General features: G+C 40.8%; 1 protein-coding gene across 5 annotated transcripts in view; it reads left to right on the top strand.

The window, feature by feature from the left end:
- Positions 1-564: 564 nt before the first annotated feature.
- The window catches only part of SCMH1 (Scm polycomb group protein homolog 1), a 198052-nt gene continuing 181294 nt past the window's right edge, over positions 565-17322 (top strand). For 3 of the 5 annotated variants that reach the window (XM_059919957.1, XM_059919943.1, XM_059919963.1), the window contains exon 1: positions 565-712. The gene's annotated coding sequence lies outside the window, so the exon portion shown is untranslated. The remainder of the gene's footprint in view (positions 713-17322) is intronic. The other 2 variants (XM_059919938.1, XM_059919935.1) reach the window with 1 other exon arrangement.

Here is a 17322-nt window from a genome sequence, read left to right as displayed (position 1 = left end):
CACAAGCACTGACTTATGTATCCTCACACCAACGCTCTGGATTGAATGCTATCCCGTTAGAAGTGAGGGTCCTGGGGTAGAAATACGAGGTAACTCGCTCAAGGTCATCCATCACTCTTAGCAGGGCAGGGATTCGAGCCGCAGAGCTCCCGCTCTTCGCCCGAGGCGGCGCCCCGCGTCAGCCAACCCGACCTGACGCCTCTTGGGTCCGCCATCTCCCCCAACCGCCCACGCGCGGGCTCGGAGCGGCGCCAGCGGGACTCGAACCCAAGTACCCGAGCCCTCTCCAGACCTCAGTTTACCCACCCGTGAGACGCGGCGCGTAGGGCCGGTGGGGACGCGGGTCTGGGCCCAGGGGTCGAAGGCAGGAGGCGGGAGGCAGCGGAGGCTGGCGGGGCCTGGCCGCTCGGCGGCGCCCTCCCCGCACCGCCCCCCCCCGCGCGAGCCCAACTGCCGAGGCGCTCGCCACCCCGCGGCCGGAGGCCCGGGGGGCGGGGCCGGGAAGCCCCCGCCCCGCCCCCGCCTCAGCCAACGCCGCCGCCGCCTCGGTCGAGCCCCCAGCCGCGCGCCAGCCCGCCGGCCGGCTGGCAGCCGCCGCTCTCCGGAGCCGCCCCCGCCCGCCCCCTCCGCGCGTCCTCCCTCGCTCGCTGCGCAGCGGAAACATGGCGGCGGGCAGGGAGTGAGCTGCTCCGCGTCGCCGCTGCGCCCGCAGGTAAGCGCCTCGGCGGCCGCCTCCGCTCTCCAGGAAAGCCCGCGCCTTGAGGGGCTGGGCCGCCAGGGGCCGCCCCGGGCGAGAAGGAGGTGCCAGGACCGGCCCGGCCGCTGCCCCCGCCCCTCGGGCCCGACTGTTCGTCTGTGTGTCCCGGCCGGTCGGCCTGTCTGGGGTCCGAGCGCGGCCGTCCCCGGCCGTGTTCTTGGGCCCGGAGCTCCGGCGGCTCGTTCTGCTTACGCGGCCGGGCCAGCGGGGCCCAGTGTCCGGCCCGCGGCCCTGACTCAGTAGAGGCGCCCCGGGGGCCCCGCGAGGGAAACTCAAGGACACGGGGGGGCGGGGACCCTCTGGAGGGTCCGCATCGCGGGCGGTCCGAACGGCGGTCGCTCTGTCCTGGCCGGCGGCGCTGGGTCGGCCGGAGAGTGTTGGCTTTGGGCCGAGGGCCGGGAGTCGGAGGGGCTGTCAGTCTGCTCGGACAGGAGAGCTGAGAGATGCCTGTGGATCCTCGCCGGCCGGATCCGGTTCGGGGCGGGCGAGGACCGAGGTCGGCGGACAGCGTGGCCCATCCGAGGGTCGGGGGTGCGAAGGGCGGGGAGCTGTCAGCAGCGGTCCTCCGGGCTGGCTCCGGCGGCGGGAGCTTCGCCGGGACAACTCACGTGTGCCGCCGGAAACGGGCGCGGAAAGCAGGTTTCCAACCTCCGACGGGGGCGGGAGCCGCTGGGCACCGAGGTGAGCCAGCGGCCAGGAGGGCTGGACACGTGGGCACAGCTGTGGGCCAGCCCCGGAGGAATGAAAAGGGGTTTCCAGGAGATAGGTGAACCCCAAAACATCTCCAGACTGGAAGGGAATTTAAAAGTCATCTAGGGTCCCTTTCCCTCATCCCATACCAAAGTAGCTTTGAAAATCCCAAATTCTACCCTAATAATTTGACCAGTCTGAACATCTCCTCCAGTGATGGGAAACCGATCTCTTCCCAAGGAAACCCAAAACCTATTAAGTTTCTGCAAGAAGCTCTGTTGGCCCCAAGGATTGACCTGCTTAAATATAAAGTACTCTATTCCGTTTCTCACTTCTGTGCCGTGTTTTGAACTTAAAAAAATCTAGTCCTGTTTGTTTAAACCAACTAAAAGAGTTATTATTTTGTGGAAAATTTGGGGTTTTCCCTCATTTTAAAAAATGTCTATAAACACTTTATCAAATGAGCAAATGTATATCGATTGGAATGCACCATGCAAATAGAAGAGCTTATTATTTTTTACACTGGGAAAGAATTGAGTCTGGCATCCCTAGTTTGATGCCAGACTGCAATTTAATATTTAGTTGGAGAGGGAAATGCTTTATTACATTGAACTCTTTGCTCTCTTTCTAACTGCCAACACAAGGCCCAAAATTACTATGAAAAGAACATTTTTTTGTTGTTGCTCATATACCAGCATTATTTTTTACTTGCTTTTTCATCACTGAGCCTTGGTTTGTGGGGTTAAGTTTTTAAATAGTGTCTTTACCAACAACTTAAACCCCTGCCTAAGCAACCCTGCAGGTTAGTAATTTTTTAAGCTTAGCAGAGATGTGATGACCTTGTAGATAAAGTGCCAAGCTCTTATATCCAGGATGCTGTTTATATTCTAAGCAAAATTTCACTGTTTTTATAACATAGACAAGCACATAACATAGACAACACAGCGGTCAGAATTAGTTCTTTATCTTTGTTCTTATATCTTCATTTTTTCAATTGGTCAGTGGTTTTGAAGTTCCTAGCACACGTCAAGTTTTGATCTCTTTTATGTTTGTGCAAATGCTGTTTCCCTTTTATGTAAGTTGGGTAAAACTTTGTATAGCATCATTCTTTACAGAACTGTGCAGACTCAGGAAAAGCTCTGGTTCCTTCCCTTCAAAGGACTTGGAGTTAATGGTAGGAAATACTAAAAAACTGTGAGAAAGCACTGGTGTGAACATCCCACTGAAAATGTAAACTCAACATCTTCTAACCTTTACTCTATACTTAGTGTGTCTACTATGTGTCAGGCACTGTGCTATGTACTATGTTTAGCTGGGTAGACAGAGATGAATAAGATGCATTTCCAATCCTTGTGAAGTTGGTAAATTAGATGCTGAAATAGGTCATCTCAGGATAAAAGGTGAGAGCTATGCCTGTGATGCTGTGGTTGCATCAAGGGGAGGGTGCTTAGACTAGCCCGGGACTTGAGGGAAGGCTTGAGGAAGAGATGACACCTGACCCAAGTCTTAAATGGTACGTAGAAGTAAGTCAGGCAAAGATGAGTAAAAAATGTGCTTCAGACAGAGAGAATAGCTTGAGTAAAAGCATCAGTGTGAGAAAAGGAATGGCTTGCCTAGAGAACCACAAGCAGTTTGGGACTGCTAAGAAATAACAATGAAGATGTTAAGTGGTAAGTTGTGAGGCCAGAAATACAGTCCGAGGCCATGTCATGGTAGACCCTGTATGCATAAGTATCTTGAAATGAATTCAGTGGGTGATTTTTTTTTATCACTGAAAGGTTTTTATAGATATGCTTGAATAACATTTTTAAAATGTGGTTATAGGGATGAGGAGAGAGGGATGAAGTTGAGAGAATCTGTGAGGCTTTATGATTGATTGGGTGTGTAGATCAGAGGGTGAGGAGTCCAGGGTGATGCTCATGTTTTTGGTTTGGGTGACTTGGGGGATGATGGTGACATTAACTGAGACAGGAAACACTGGATAATGATTTCAGTTTGGGACTTAGAGGTTCTGTGATTTCTTGAGTTAGGTCAATGAGCAAATGTAGAAGTAAGATAGAAAAAAAAAGGTTGTGGTCAGAAAGTGGAATATTAGAGTTAAATTGTCTGATGTGGAGCTCTTCTAGGTGACAGCTAGGTCTCTGTGTGTGAGATGCTGAAGTACAGCAGAGGTGAAGGTCAGGTGAAGCTGAGTATGACAAGGAACTGCGAGGCTATTGTATTGAACGAGTCTTCTGCATGGATAGTGAAATGATTTAGGATGCTAGGATGCAGGGAAGAGAGAGGGATTGTGACCCAGGTGCAGTGAATATAGGGGATTAATCTGGAGGGTGGTAGATGACAGATGAGGAGGAGGGGTAAGGAGTGATATAGCCAGGTGGTGGAAACCTCAGAGGAGGAGGAATTTTTAAACACAAGAATAGAAAAGTAATGGTTTTTGACTTTTCCTTCCTAGAAGCAGGATTCTGATCTCTTCATCTTTATTCAGGTCTCATATTAGTCATTCTATTGGCTCTGAAGAGTCTCTTCTAACTCTTGGAAAGTAAGAGGGCAGATATCCTACATCAAATCCTTTCTGCTGATACTTAATGATGAAGTCCATGGTGGTTTTTTTCCCTGATGGTCAGTGGATAGATAGGAAGCAATCAGTAGTGAGGATATACTCATGGTTTCTGGGAAGAGTATAGTGGCAAGAGCCTGGGCTTTGGGTTAGAAAGATGGATTCAAATATAGGCTCTGTCACTTGCTAGCCTTAGGACTATAAGCAAATTGTTTAACCTCTGTGACTTTCAGTGTCCTTATGTGTAAAAAATAGATTTCTACTTCATGGAGTGTCACAAAGGTTACATGAAATAATGTGTGTGTGTGTGTGTGTGTGTGTGTATATACACACTAGAAAAGCAACTGGCACTTCAGAGATGCAAAGTAAATGTTAGTTCTCTTCCAACTACCTTTAAGGGACTTAAGCTCTGATGGCAGAAATGAAATTTTTTCATGCTTACCTAAATTGTAAGGCAATAAGTACTCTAAGGGAGGTAAAGCAAAGTGATATAGGAGTTCAGAGGGTGGAGCCATCATTTCTCAACAATTGGAACAAGGTTAGGCTTTACACTCAAGGTGAATTTTATTTGAGCCTTGGAGAACAAATTTAAATAGATTAAATAATTTAGGTAGAGCTCCAAAATGGGGAAATTATAGGATATGTTTTTAAAAATTGATAGTTGCCAGAGGTCTAGTATTGTATTTGTGTAAGTCAGTAGTGAGAGATGTGGCTAGAGAGGTGGGCTGGGGCCATAGTATTAAAGACCTGAAACTTTGGAGTTTAGACTTGATTCTAGATATACGAGGGAGCCATAGATTGTACATCCTCCCTTTCTACCTCAGTTTCCTATCTGTAAAATCTATAAGCATTAATTTAGAAACTTTGGATTTGTGTTTGAAATAAATCAAGTAAGAAATTCACATTTGAAAATAAGTTCCTATGTAGACCAGTTTTCAGTTAAAATAACTACTGGGATTTATTTTGGAGTTGTAGCTTAATCTTTGCAATAACCTTGTTTGGTAGATAGGCTTAGTGGAGTTAAAAGAAACATACAAGATCTCACTGGTAGAAAGTGACTAAAGATGTTCTAATTTCAATTTCTTTCTTATACTGCCATACTGATTTAGATTTGAAAAAGAAGCCTGGGTCCTCAGTGTCACTGAATATTAATAATACAACCCAGGGCTGGTCACTTTGCTTCTGTGATCCTCAGTTCCCTCATTTGTAAAATGAGGGAAGGTATAGGTCTAGGGCTTAACACTTTACATAATGTGAATAAGTACATACTAGATACTCAGATGTTGCCCCCACCCCCCCGCAATCTGTAAATGAGGGAATTTAACCAAACCATTGTCAAGGCCTTAGTGCTAACTCCCTAGCTATCAGGGAACTGCTAGAACTAATTATTTTGATAACCTTTGGCCATATAAACCCAGCAAGTCTTATCCTCTGTTACCTTTGTCCCAGCTCCTCCAATCATCTGTCTTCTGTACTGTTATTCCTGTGCTGACTCGGCTTCCTCTTCCTCTTTCCCAATCTTGCTTTTTTTTCTCCCTTTCAAACCTTTCCACTTGTTCTCTGAAACTCCTGTTTTCTACACTGTTAACCATTTTATGGGATGTTTTAATGTGTGTTCTGGCCTTAAATGGAAGCCAGGGGAGTAAGATCGCTTACTCTAGCCCTTCTGAATGGGTGCAGCTCATTCTCCCAGACCACTCCTTGCAAAAGGAGAGAGATAAGGATGACTGTAATTTTTTATGCACCACTATTTCACACATTTCCAGACCTCTGCTTCTCTGCGTTCTTAAAATCCCTGTGCTCTCTGGCACAAGGGCTATGCCACTCTTGTCTTCTAATATAATAGATCTTCTCTATCATTTAGGACCTAGCACACACAGTCTTCCTTTCCATCTCAATTTTTGGCCTTACCCTGAGTGACTTCAGTATTCACATGGATGATCGTTTCTTCAACACATTGACCTCTTCAACTGAAGTGATCATCTTTTTAGCTAATGAGCTCCCATAGTCACACCATGAGCTTTGTTCTCACGCAAAGATGGCCCACCTCTGAAATTATAAATGAAGACATGCAGATTTGTTCAAAATTTCTTCTCCTGCCTGACCTTTGAGGATCTACTAGATCTTTTCTTTGACCCCACCAAGGCCTGTCTTCACTTCCTTCCCTATCCAGCTTAATTTTCTTAGTCTCTTGCTATTTCATTCACTCTCTTATCATTATCTTTTATTCCCTTGCTCTTTTGTCCTTCTGTCCCTGTCTGGGCAAAATCCCGAACTAATCTCTCTCTTCTTGCCTATACTAGCTCTACTGAGCCCTGCTGGAAAAAAAATCACACAGTTATACAGATTGCTGCCACTGGGGAGATGGGAAGATGAAGAAGGATAGGTGATTACAATTGCATATTATTGAAGTATGTCACACATTTTTCTATTTAATTTGAAACATACAATAACCCTGTTAGAGAGGATGCCAAATCATTATAAACTCTATTTACTGATAAGGAACTGAGGTGTAGGTGGATCAAATGATGTGCCCAATGCCAAATAGCTAGTAAATGTCAGAATGACAACTTAAAACCAGGTCTTCTTACTACAGATTCTGTGTTTTGTCCAGAATGACTCATTGCTTCCTATGACTTCCTTTTTAAGACTGTGCTGTCTGAACCTCCTGCTGGTTCTGTTGTAAGTAGTCATATATTAATTTCCTTCCATTTTAAATCATATACAGGCTGATGCATTATTTTCCCCTCTGTATTTACTATAGTTGTTACCATTGTTAGCTTTTAAAATTGAAGCGTATACATATTGTATATTCATTTTAATCACTATGTCTATTGTTCATTGATGTATTATGGGCACATTTCTAAGTGTTTTCTTATGTAGTAGAATTGCTTTACACTCACTTTTGTAGACTTTCCTCTGGGGCATTCAAACATGGTGGAACTAGAGGCTGTTTTAGTCATTATGTTCTGCAAAGTATAATAGAAAACATGAGAGCAAGCATACTTGTTCTTGGAGATATTTAAGAAGAGAGCAGACAGCTGTTTGTCTTAGGTGATTTAAAACTTTGGACTTCCAGTCCTGATTTTTTGGTGCTCTGTCTTATCTCCAGTTATCTCAAGGGACTGCCAGAAAGTCTCCAAGCTAAATTAAATTTATTTCTTTAAATATAAAAGTTTATAAAACCTAATAGGCATAGAGGGTCACAATTCCAAAATAAGAGCTTAAAACATTGTCTAATTTTTTTATGTGTGTTTTTTCAGTTTTTCATTCATTCATTCAACAAATATTTATTAATGTCTGCTAACTGGCAGACACTGTGCTGTGTACAGTGACAAAGATGGAATTCACCTGTGAAGCCATCTGGTCCTGGACTTTTGTTTGTTGGGAGTTTTTAAATCACAGATTAAATTTCAGTGCTTGTAATTGGTCTGTTCATATTTTCTATTTCTTGCTGGTTCAGTCTTGGGAGATTGTATCTTCCTAAGAATTTGTCCATTTCTTCTAGGTTGTCCATTTTATTGGCATATAGTTTCCTGTAGTAGTCTCTTATGGTCCTTTGTATTTCAGTGGTGTCATTTGTAACTTCTCCTTTTTCATTCCTAATTTTATTGTTTGGGCCCTCTCCCTTTTTTTCTTGATGAGTCTGGCTAAAGGTTTATCAATTTTGTTTATCATTTCAAGGAACCAGCTTTTCGTTTCATTGATCTTTTCTACTGTTTTCTTCATCTCTATTTCTGCTCTGATTTTTATGATTTTTTTCCTTCTACTAACTTTGGGTTTTGTTTGTTCTTTTTTTAAATTAATTAATTTATTTTTTGGCTGTGTTGGGTCTTCGTTTCTGTGCGAGGGCTTTCTCTAGTTGTGGCGAGCGGGGGCCACTCTTCATCGCGGTGCGCGGGCCTCTCACTATCGTGGCCTCTGTTGTTGCGGAGCACAGGCTCCAGACGCGCAGGCTCAATAGTTGTGGCTCACGGCCCCAGTTGCTCCGCGGCATGTGGGATCTTCCCAGACCAGGGCTCGAACCCGTGTCTCCTGCATTAGCAGGCAGATTCTCAACCACTGCGCCACCAGGGAAGCCCTGTTTGTTCTTTTTTCTCTAGTTGCTTTAGGTGTAAGGTTAGGTTCTTTATTTGAGATTTTCTTATTTCCCGAGGTAAGCTTGTATCACTCTAAACTTCCCTCTTAGAACTGCTTTGGCCATGTCCCATAGGCTTTGGATTGTCGTGTTTTCATTTTCATGTGTCTCTAGGTATTTTTTGATTTCCTCTTTGGTTTCTTCAATGATCCATTGGTTGTTTAGTAACATATTGTTTAGCCTCCACGTGTTTGTGTTTTTTGCATTTTTTTTCTTGTAGTTGATTTCTAATCTCATAGAGCTGTAGTTGTAAAAGATGCTTGATATGATTTCAGTTTTCTTAAATTTACTGAGACTTCCTTTGTGGCCTAGCATGTGATCTATTCTGGAGAAAGTTCCATGTGCACTTGAAGAGAATCTGTATTTGGCTGCTTTTGGATGGAATGCTCTATAAATATCCATTAAGTCCACCTGGTCTAATGTGTCATTTAAGTCCTGTGTTTCCTTATTGATTTTCTGTCTGGATGATCTGTCCATTGATGTAAGTGTAGTGTTAAAGTCCCCCACTGTTATTGTATTACTGTCAACTTTCCTTTTATGTCTGTTAATATTTGCCTTATATAGTATATTGAGGTGCTCCTGTGTTGGGTGCATATATATTTACAATTGTTGTATCTTCTTCTTGGATTGATCCATTGATCATTATGTAGTGTTCTTCTTTGTCTCTTGTAGCAGTTTTTATTTTAAAGTCTATTTGTCTGATATGAGTATTGCTACTCCAGCTTTCTTTTGATTTCCATTTACATGGAATATCTTTTTCCACCCCCTCACTTTGAGCCTGTATGTGTCCCTAGGTCTGAAGTGGGTCTCTTGTAGACAGCATATATATGGGTCTTGTTTTTGTATCCATTTGGCCAGTCTGTATCTTTTGGTTGGAACATTTAATCTGTTTACATTTAAGGTAGTTATAGATATGTGTGTTCTTATTGCCATTTTCTTAATTGTTTTAGTTTGGTTTTGTAGGTCTTTTTTCTTCCTTTCCTCTTTTGTTCTCTTCTCTTGTGATTTGATGACTATCTTTAGCGTTGTGTTTGGATTCCTTTCTTTTTTGTGTGTATATCTATTACAGATTTTTCATTTGTGGTTACCATGAGGTTTTAATACAGCAGTCTATATGTATACATGATTGTTTTAAGTTGCTGATCTCTTAATTTCAAATGCATTTCAAATATCCTGCATTTGTACCCTCCTCCTGTCACAGTTACTGGTTTTGATATCATATTTGTGTGTGGACGATTTCCTACCTATCCTGTATGTTTGCCTTTGCCGGTGAGCTTTCCCATTTTCATAATTTTATTGTTTCTAGTTGTGGCCTTTTCTGCTTAGAGAAGTTCCTTTAGTATTTGTTGTAATGCTGGTTTGGTGGTGCTGAAATATTTTAGCTTTTGTTTGTCTGTAAAGCTTCTGATTTCTCTGTCAAATCTGAATGAGAGCCTTGCTGAGTAGAGTATTCTTGGTTGTAGGTTTTTCCCTTTCATCACTTTAAATATATTGTGCCACTTCCTTCTGAACTGCAGAGTTTCTGCTGAAAAATCAGCTGATAATCTTATGAGGATTGCCTTGTATGTTATTTGTTGCTTTTCCCTTGTTGCTTTTAATATTTTCTCCTTGTCTTTAATTTTTGTCTATTTGATTACTATGTGTCTCAGAGTGTTCCTCCTTGGGTTAATTCTGTATGGGACTCTGCGCTTCCTGGACTTGGGTGACTGTTTCCTTTCCCATGTTAGGGAAGTTTTCAGCTGTTATCCCTTCAAATATTTTATCAGGCTCTTTCTCTCCCTTTTCTCCTCCTAGGACTCCTATAATGCAAATGTTGGTGCATTTGACGTTGTCCCAGAGGTCTCTTAAACTGTCCTCATTTCTTCATTCTTTTTTCTTTATTCTGTTCCATGGCAGTGATTTCCACCACTCTGTCTTCCAGCTCTGTACAGTGACCAAGGTGAATGCCATAATTTTAAAAATGCACAGATAGGCCACAGAGTTAAAGAATATATTTATGGTACATATAACAGCTAAATATTACTGTCTGTATTAACTAGGGATTCCTACAAATAGGTTAGAAAAAGACAAATCAATAGAAGAATGACAAGGTATAAAAGAGGCAACCTAAAAGTTTATTAGCCATTCGCTGGTAATTAGTTCCTGTAGGAAAATTAAAGTTCTAATGAGATGTCATTTCATACCTATTAGATTGGCAAAAATTAAGAAATCTGATAATACCAAATAATGGTGGGAATGTAGAGTTAAGGGAGCTCTTGGACACTGTTGATGGAAATAGAAATTGCACAACCATAGTGAAGAAAAATTTGGCAATATCTGTTAAAACTAAAACGCACATAACCTACAATCCAGCAATTCCACTCCTAGGCAGATACCCTTTAGAAACTCTCCTATGCATGTATAAATATTTATGCAACATTTTTATAGCAGAAAGTTCAAACTAGTCCAAATGTCTATTTATAAAAGAAAGAAAATATTGTAGTATATTTACCTAATGGAATCCCATACAATAATGAAAATGAATGAACTAGATCTATATAGTAACTTGGGTGAATCTCACAAGTAAAAAGTTAAGTAAATAAAGCAAATGGCAGAACACATTTATATTGTATAAAGCCCAACATTCATGTATTATTTAGGGAAGCATACTTACATAATAAATGTTTAAATAAATGCATGGTAATGATAAATATCAAAGTAAGGATAGTGGGTATCTCTGAAGGGTAAGGTGGGGAGAAAAGACCAGTAATACTGCTGGGAAGAGCGCACAGGAGCCTTAACTTGTATTGGTAAATATTTTTTCAACTAGGCTGTGGATATATGGGTGTCCATTCATTATTCTTTATATATCTGAAACATTGTATTATATATGTATTTTTAAAGAATAATAGCATGTAGTTCTTGTTATGAGTTTAATGCAGGGAGGGAAGGAGCAGCAGAAATATAAAGAGATGTTATTAGAATGAATCATGTAACTGTTTTCTACAGGTCTGAAATGGTCTAATATAGGCAACTTCAAATGGCTCAACATCATTCAATCTAATGTAACAAGGGCTCTCATTGAAATATATTCAAAGTAATATGGGAACACAAGGGCAGGAACAATTGACTACCAAGGCAGAAGGAGAGAGATGGTCTTTGGAAAAGCTTCAGAGAGAGAGAGAGAGAATGACATTTAAACTGGATCTCAAAGGTTGGGAAGGAATTCACTAGATAGAATGAAGAGAAGAAGGCCTTCCACATAGACAGAAGTAAAGACCCCTTTGCATGGATGGAATCCCCCAGGTGGAATATGTGGAGGTCACAGAAATGTAGCAGAGGAAGAGACTAAGGAGGAGAACAAAAACAGCAAATATCTGTATAGCATTTACTATGCATTTTATGTACCTGTAAACTCATGTAATCCTCCCAGATGGGGAAACAGGCACGTAACAGTTAAGTAACCTGTCCAAGGTCACAGGACTAGCAGATGGTGGAACCAGGATTTGAACTCCAGCGATCTAGGTCCAGAGTCTCTGCTCTTGGCCAGTAAGCTGTTCTCTGGATCACTACATTATAAGCAAAATCAGGGGAAACCGGTGTTTTGAATGCCAAAGGAACAGCAGTAAGTTTCAAAAAGAAAGGAATAGTCAGCAGTGTGCAAGGCCCTACGGAGACAAAGTAGGAATACTACAAAGAGACCATTGGATTAAAAAAAAAATCATTTTGCTCTCAGTTACAGTAAGGGATACCAAGATGATAGAGATGTGGGTATCTCAGAATAGTAGTGATTCAGTCCACCAGTTCAGTGGACCAATGATTATAATTCCATTTAATAATGAAGAAGATGGAGTCAGGGAGACTATTCAGAATAGATCCTCTCTCTATTTAAGTATTTGATATATCAACACAGCTGAAAGGATTTTCATCCTCTGCTGTCTATATCGTAGTTTCTCTAAAACTAGGACTAATACTGAAAATTTTGTTTATTCTTCTGTATCTTCTGGTTTTAATAAAGATAGAACTTAAGCTATGTTGATGTAGTGGATTTTCAGAATTGAGTGATATTCTAAAGATCAGTAGTTCAATTTCCAATATTTCATACACGGGAAGGTGAAAGATACCTTATAAGTACCGTGGTATGTGGAAAGAATTAAGGCTTGGTGGTTAGGAGTCCCCACTCATGTCCTAGTCTGCCACTCACAGGCTTTATGATTTAGGCAAGGGGGTGCAGTAGGTGATCTCTAAGATTTCTTCCAACTCTCAAGCTCTGTGACTAGTAGGTCAACTATTCAGTGAAGAAAATGACGCCTAAAGGAGGGACATGTTTTGTCCAGGGTCATGAAAACTGGAATTGATTCTCTTGACACTCGGTCCAAGAAATCTGATGGAAGAATCATCGAACATTTGAGTGGCTGCTGTATATCAGGCAAGTGTTAACTACGTAAAAACATACATGCACATGAATCGTTTCACAGTTTATTCATCCAGTGTAAAAGTAACAGCCATCATCATCTGTGTTTGTTTATGTATATCCTGCCTTATTCCAGAATGTATTTAAAGCATACCTATTCTGTGTAACAAACCATGCTTAGAAAGGGAATAAACTTAAGTGTCTGTCAGACACACTGCAAAATGCAAACATGTGTTGATCTCACCCACCCTCATATAAATATTATTAGCTCCATTGTATATGTAAAGTAACTAAGACTCAAAGATATCTGGCCAACATTATACAATTTATTGGACTCAGTTTCAAACCCAGACCATCCTGACTTCAGCCCTAATGCATCTTTCCATTTTACCATGTATACTTCCCACAAGCAGTGTTATATATCTCTGAGGCTTCATCAGTACAAGAGGCAAGGTTTACCTTAAGAATTACCTTGTTTTTTAGCTGAATATATCCTGTTCCACCACAATAGGTAGACTAGAAGGATCCCTGAATAGAAGAATGAAACACTTTAGTGAATCAGTCATTCTTATTTTTAATTTGAGCAAACTTATGAACAATTTCCTTGTTAGGGTTAGTGCTCATATTTTAATAAATTGCAGGGACTTCCCTGGTGGTCCAGTGGTAAAGAATCCGCCTTCCAATGCAAGGGACGTGGGTTCAATCCCTGGTCGGGGAACTAAGATCCCACATGCCGCGGGGCAACTAAGCCCGTGCACCACAACTACTGAGCCTGCGTGCTGCAAATTACAGACACACTCTGGAGCCCATGCACTGCAACTAGAGAGAAGCCCACGCGCCACAACGAAAGATCGCACATGCTGCAATGAAGATCCCACGTGCTGCAACCAAGACCCGATGCAGCCCCAAAAAATAAATAAATAAATAAATAGCAAAGTTTCTGTACCCCCTCAACCCTTGGTGTACATCCACTGCCTCCTTAACCAACAGATATTTGCCAGCTATGTACTAAGGATACAAAGATGAGAATAAGATAAGATTCCTTCCCTCAGTGAGCTTACTATCCAGGTGATAGTTGGGATAAAAAGTTATTATAACTTTACCTCTGTGGTCTTCCTCCCCAAAACCTATAACTCTAGTCTAATCATGAGAAAAACGTTAGACAAATCCCAATTGAGGGACATTCTGCAAAATACCTGAACAGTATTCCTCAAAACTATCAAGGTCATCAAGCAAGGAAAGTCAGCCAAAAAGAGCCTAAGAAGACATGACTACGAAATGTAATGTGTTATCCTGGGAACGGTAATGGGATCCTGAAACAGAAAAAGGATATTAAGTGGAAACTAAGGAAGTCTAAATGAAGTGTGGACTTCAGTTAATAGTGTATCAGTATTGGTTCATTAATTATAACAGATGTACCATGCTAATGTAAGATGCTAATAATAGGGGAAACTGTGCAGAGTATATGGGAACTCTGAACTGTCTTTGCAGGCTTCCTATAAATCTAAAATTGTTCTAAAATAAAAGCTTATTTTTTGTAAGTAATAATAAAGTTAAAATAATTTTATATGCTATTTCTTTGGAATTTAAACACATTTCTTCATAAAATGTTCCCAATTTGGTTGACTCATTTGATGGGACCAACAAACTGCAGTCTGTTGATTGATGCATGTGCTACATGTGTATGCTAGGTGCGTGCCATATAAATCTTTTCTATCTCAGTGTCTTATACATACAGATGACAGAAATAGGCCAAGTGCTAGTCAACAGAAAGGACTCACACAAATGTAAAAAAAATTCTTACTACATAATATTGCTCGTTAATTGAAAACACAGAACACTTATTTGTAGGGATTGTGGCTAAGTACCCACGCTGGCTTGTGAGCAAAAATGATTCAGTTCACATAGGAATGTTATTTTATTTGATCTGTTTGTGTGACACTATAAAAAGGTGCTAATACCTATTTTCACTGTATATGAGTGTGAGTTGGATAGTTATTTTTTCTAAAAATGCTTTATAAGATTAGTGTGATTCTTGGAGTGAGATCAATTTAAAAGTCCTGGACTTAGTTTTAAGAAAAAACTTCTTGAGAAATCGCTTAATCAGAGTTTACAGTTCTTTCACTAAGTGTATCTTCCTCATCAATTATAGTTGTGCCTACATTTAAGGGAAACCACTCACAGAAATTTATCTTCAAAGGATATATTCTGTAAATAATTATTTAATGACTTTAGATGTCCTGTCTCTATAGAAAGCTTAGAAAATAATACTAACAGATACCAGTAGAGCTAGCAATTCTCTTGCTTCTTTATTGATCCAGAACTTACTCTCCAGACTCCCCAACTCTTAACGCTCTTATTTCCACAACACCTCCACTTAATTATTTAATGCAACTTTACTTAATGAATAAGCAAGGATTGCTTATTTGGGCTGAATTCTATTAACTGCCTTAACAATAAATAGATTTTTTTAATGCTGACCTTGACAGTTAGGTGTCAAAGTTGCCTTCTTGAGAACAGCTAGTTGAATTTGGTAAAAAGTAATGTTTTTATTGACTTCTTTATTCTTTTAATATGTTAAGTTCCCTAATGATGGCATTTAAATTAATCATTATCTGAAAGAGAAATGTCAGTTCAGGCAATCTACTAATTCGTTTCTGATTATTAGTTATTAGTGAAAACCTGTATTTAGGTGCTTAATACAGTAAATGTTTAAATAATAAGTACTTAATACATACTAGTTATATCCAAATTTGAATTAATGGACTGTATTCATTATACCTAATTTTTTCTTTGTGTGCTCCTATACCTTATATTGAGAAGGAACTGTATTTTGCACTGAACACATTTTGGAAGTAACTTTGTTGTCTGATGGATAGGGGTTTAAATCCCATGTCTGCCACCTCTAATCTACCGAAAAGATCCTTAGATCATTCTGTTGATCAGACAGGTTCAGCAGTCCCCGATGTATTTGTAGGTCTTGTCTTTTCTACAGATTAAAGAACACAAGATCCTGGAAGGCAAGGCAGCATCTTAAACTTTTAGTGCCCACAGTATACCATGGTGGATTCTGGTACAGTGGTGGGCTCATAGTATGTTCTAAATAAATATTGTTATAATATCCTTCCTCTGTGTTACTGGGAAATAACAACTATTGTTTGATACAGTGTAGAAGGAGACAACTAGACTTTTGTTGAGTGTTAAACTTTAGCCTAAACTAGTATTTCCCCAATTTGCCTGATCATCTGGAACACTTATTAAGAAATAACAGATACCCTGACCTGGAGATCGTTTCTGTAGATTTGGGGTAGTGCCCTGGTGATGCTTTTGAAAAAAACAGTGCATTTTAAAATATTGGTAGTGTATTAACACTTTTTGGTTTTAAAGGGCAGAAATCCAACATAAATGGATTGCAGCCAAAGGGGAAAAAAAAGGAATTTATTGCCTCACTTATTTTGAAACAGGGCCTAGGGAAGGAAGGTATTAATCTGATCCTTGCTTCTGGATTGTATCCTAGCTTTATCAGGCGAGGAATGCATAACAGAGGTGCTTGGGGGGACCCTAGGGAATTCAAGGGAACTCTCTTATGTTTCCATAGCTGTAGGTCCTACCTTTCTGCCTTTGTTTGTACCATTTTTATTTTAGCCCGGGGTAGTTTCCGAACTCAGCAAGGCTTGTGTGCAGGCTCTAGGCAGAAGGAATCTTTTTTTTTTTTTTTTACAAAAGTGATATTTTCTTCCCAGTACTTTCAGATTGACCAGTTTAACTCAAGACTGATACTCTCCATTATGCACTGGTATGATCTGACAGGTTATAAATATTTTTAATATCTCCCCTATTTCATATTAAGCAGTTTGTTTTTTATAGGAACTGATTGAAGTCTGTCTGCATAGCCAGTACATCCTGTGTTTTCCCTACCACGTCTTGTTTTTGCAGTGTGCCTTGGTAGTGGTGAGTCCTGGTAGAAGACCACAGTTTGATAAGCCATCTCCTACTGCATAAGGGTGGCCAACCTCAGCATGAGATAGAGGTCTGCACTTTGCTGTTCCCAACCTTGATCCAGTCAGTTCTACATCTTAGGGACTCATTTATACCACCCCTCTTCCACATACCAATTTCTGTCTCATAAGGGTCTTTGGATAGAAGCAATAGAAACCAACTCTGGTTAACATAACATAAAATTTACAGTTTTAACCATGTTTAAGTGTACAATTCAGTGGCATTATGTACATTCACATTGTTGTGCAACCCTCAGCACCATCCATCTCCACAACCTTTTTTCATCCTGCTAAACTGAAACTCTGTACCCATTAAACAATAACTCCCCATTCCTCCCTCTCTCCAGCCCCTGCCCCACCGTTCTTTCTGTCTCTCTGATTTTGACTACTCCAAGTTTCTCAAATGAGTGGAATCACACAGTATTTTTCCTTTTGTGACTGGTTTATTTCACTGAGCATAATGTCCTCAAGATGCATCTGTGCTGTTGCTTATAGAACTTTTAATGAACTAGCCCATCTACCTTTTTGACCTCTTGTCACTTTTCTCCTTGCTTTCTGTGCATCAGTCATACTTGCTTTTTTTCTGTTTTGTGGGCTATTCATGCCCCATCCCCCTTACATGCCTGTTCTCTCTGCCTAGAATGTTCTTTCCCCTTCTTTGCCTGGTTACTTTCTGCTCATTCTTTGGGTTTCAACTAAGACATAACTTCTTCAGGGAATCCTTCCTTCATCTCCCAGAATCTATTTAATCTCTATGTAACGTGATTTCATAGTACCATGTGACTT

This window comes from Balaenoptera ricei, chromosome 1, assembly GCF_028023285.1.
Source record: "Balaenoptera ricei isolate mBalRic1 chromosome 1, mBalRic1.hap2, whole genome shotgun sequence".
Lineage (NCBI taxonomy): Eukaryota > Metazoa > Chordata > Mammalia > Artiodactyla > Balaenopteridae > Balaenoptera > Balaenoptera ricei.
The sequence above is the reverse complement of the archived record's forward strand: the minus strand, read 5'-3'. Positions and strand labels throughout refer to the sequence as shown.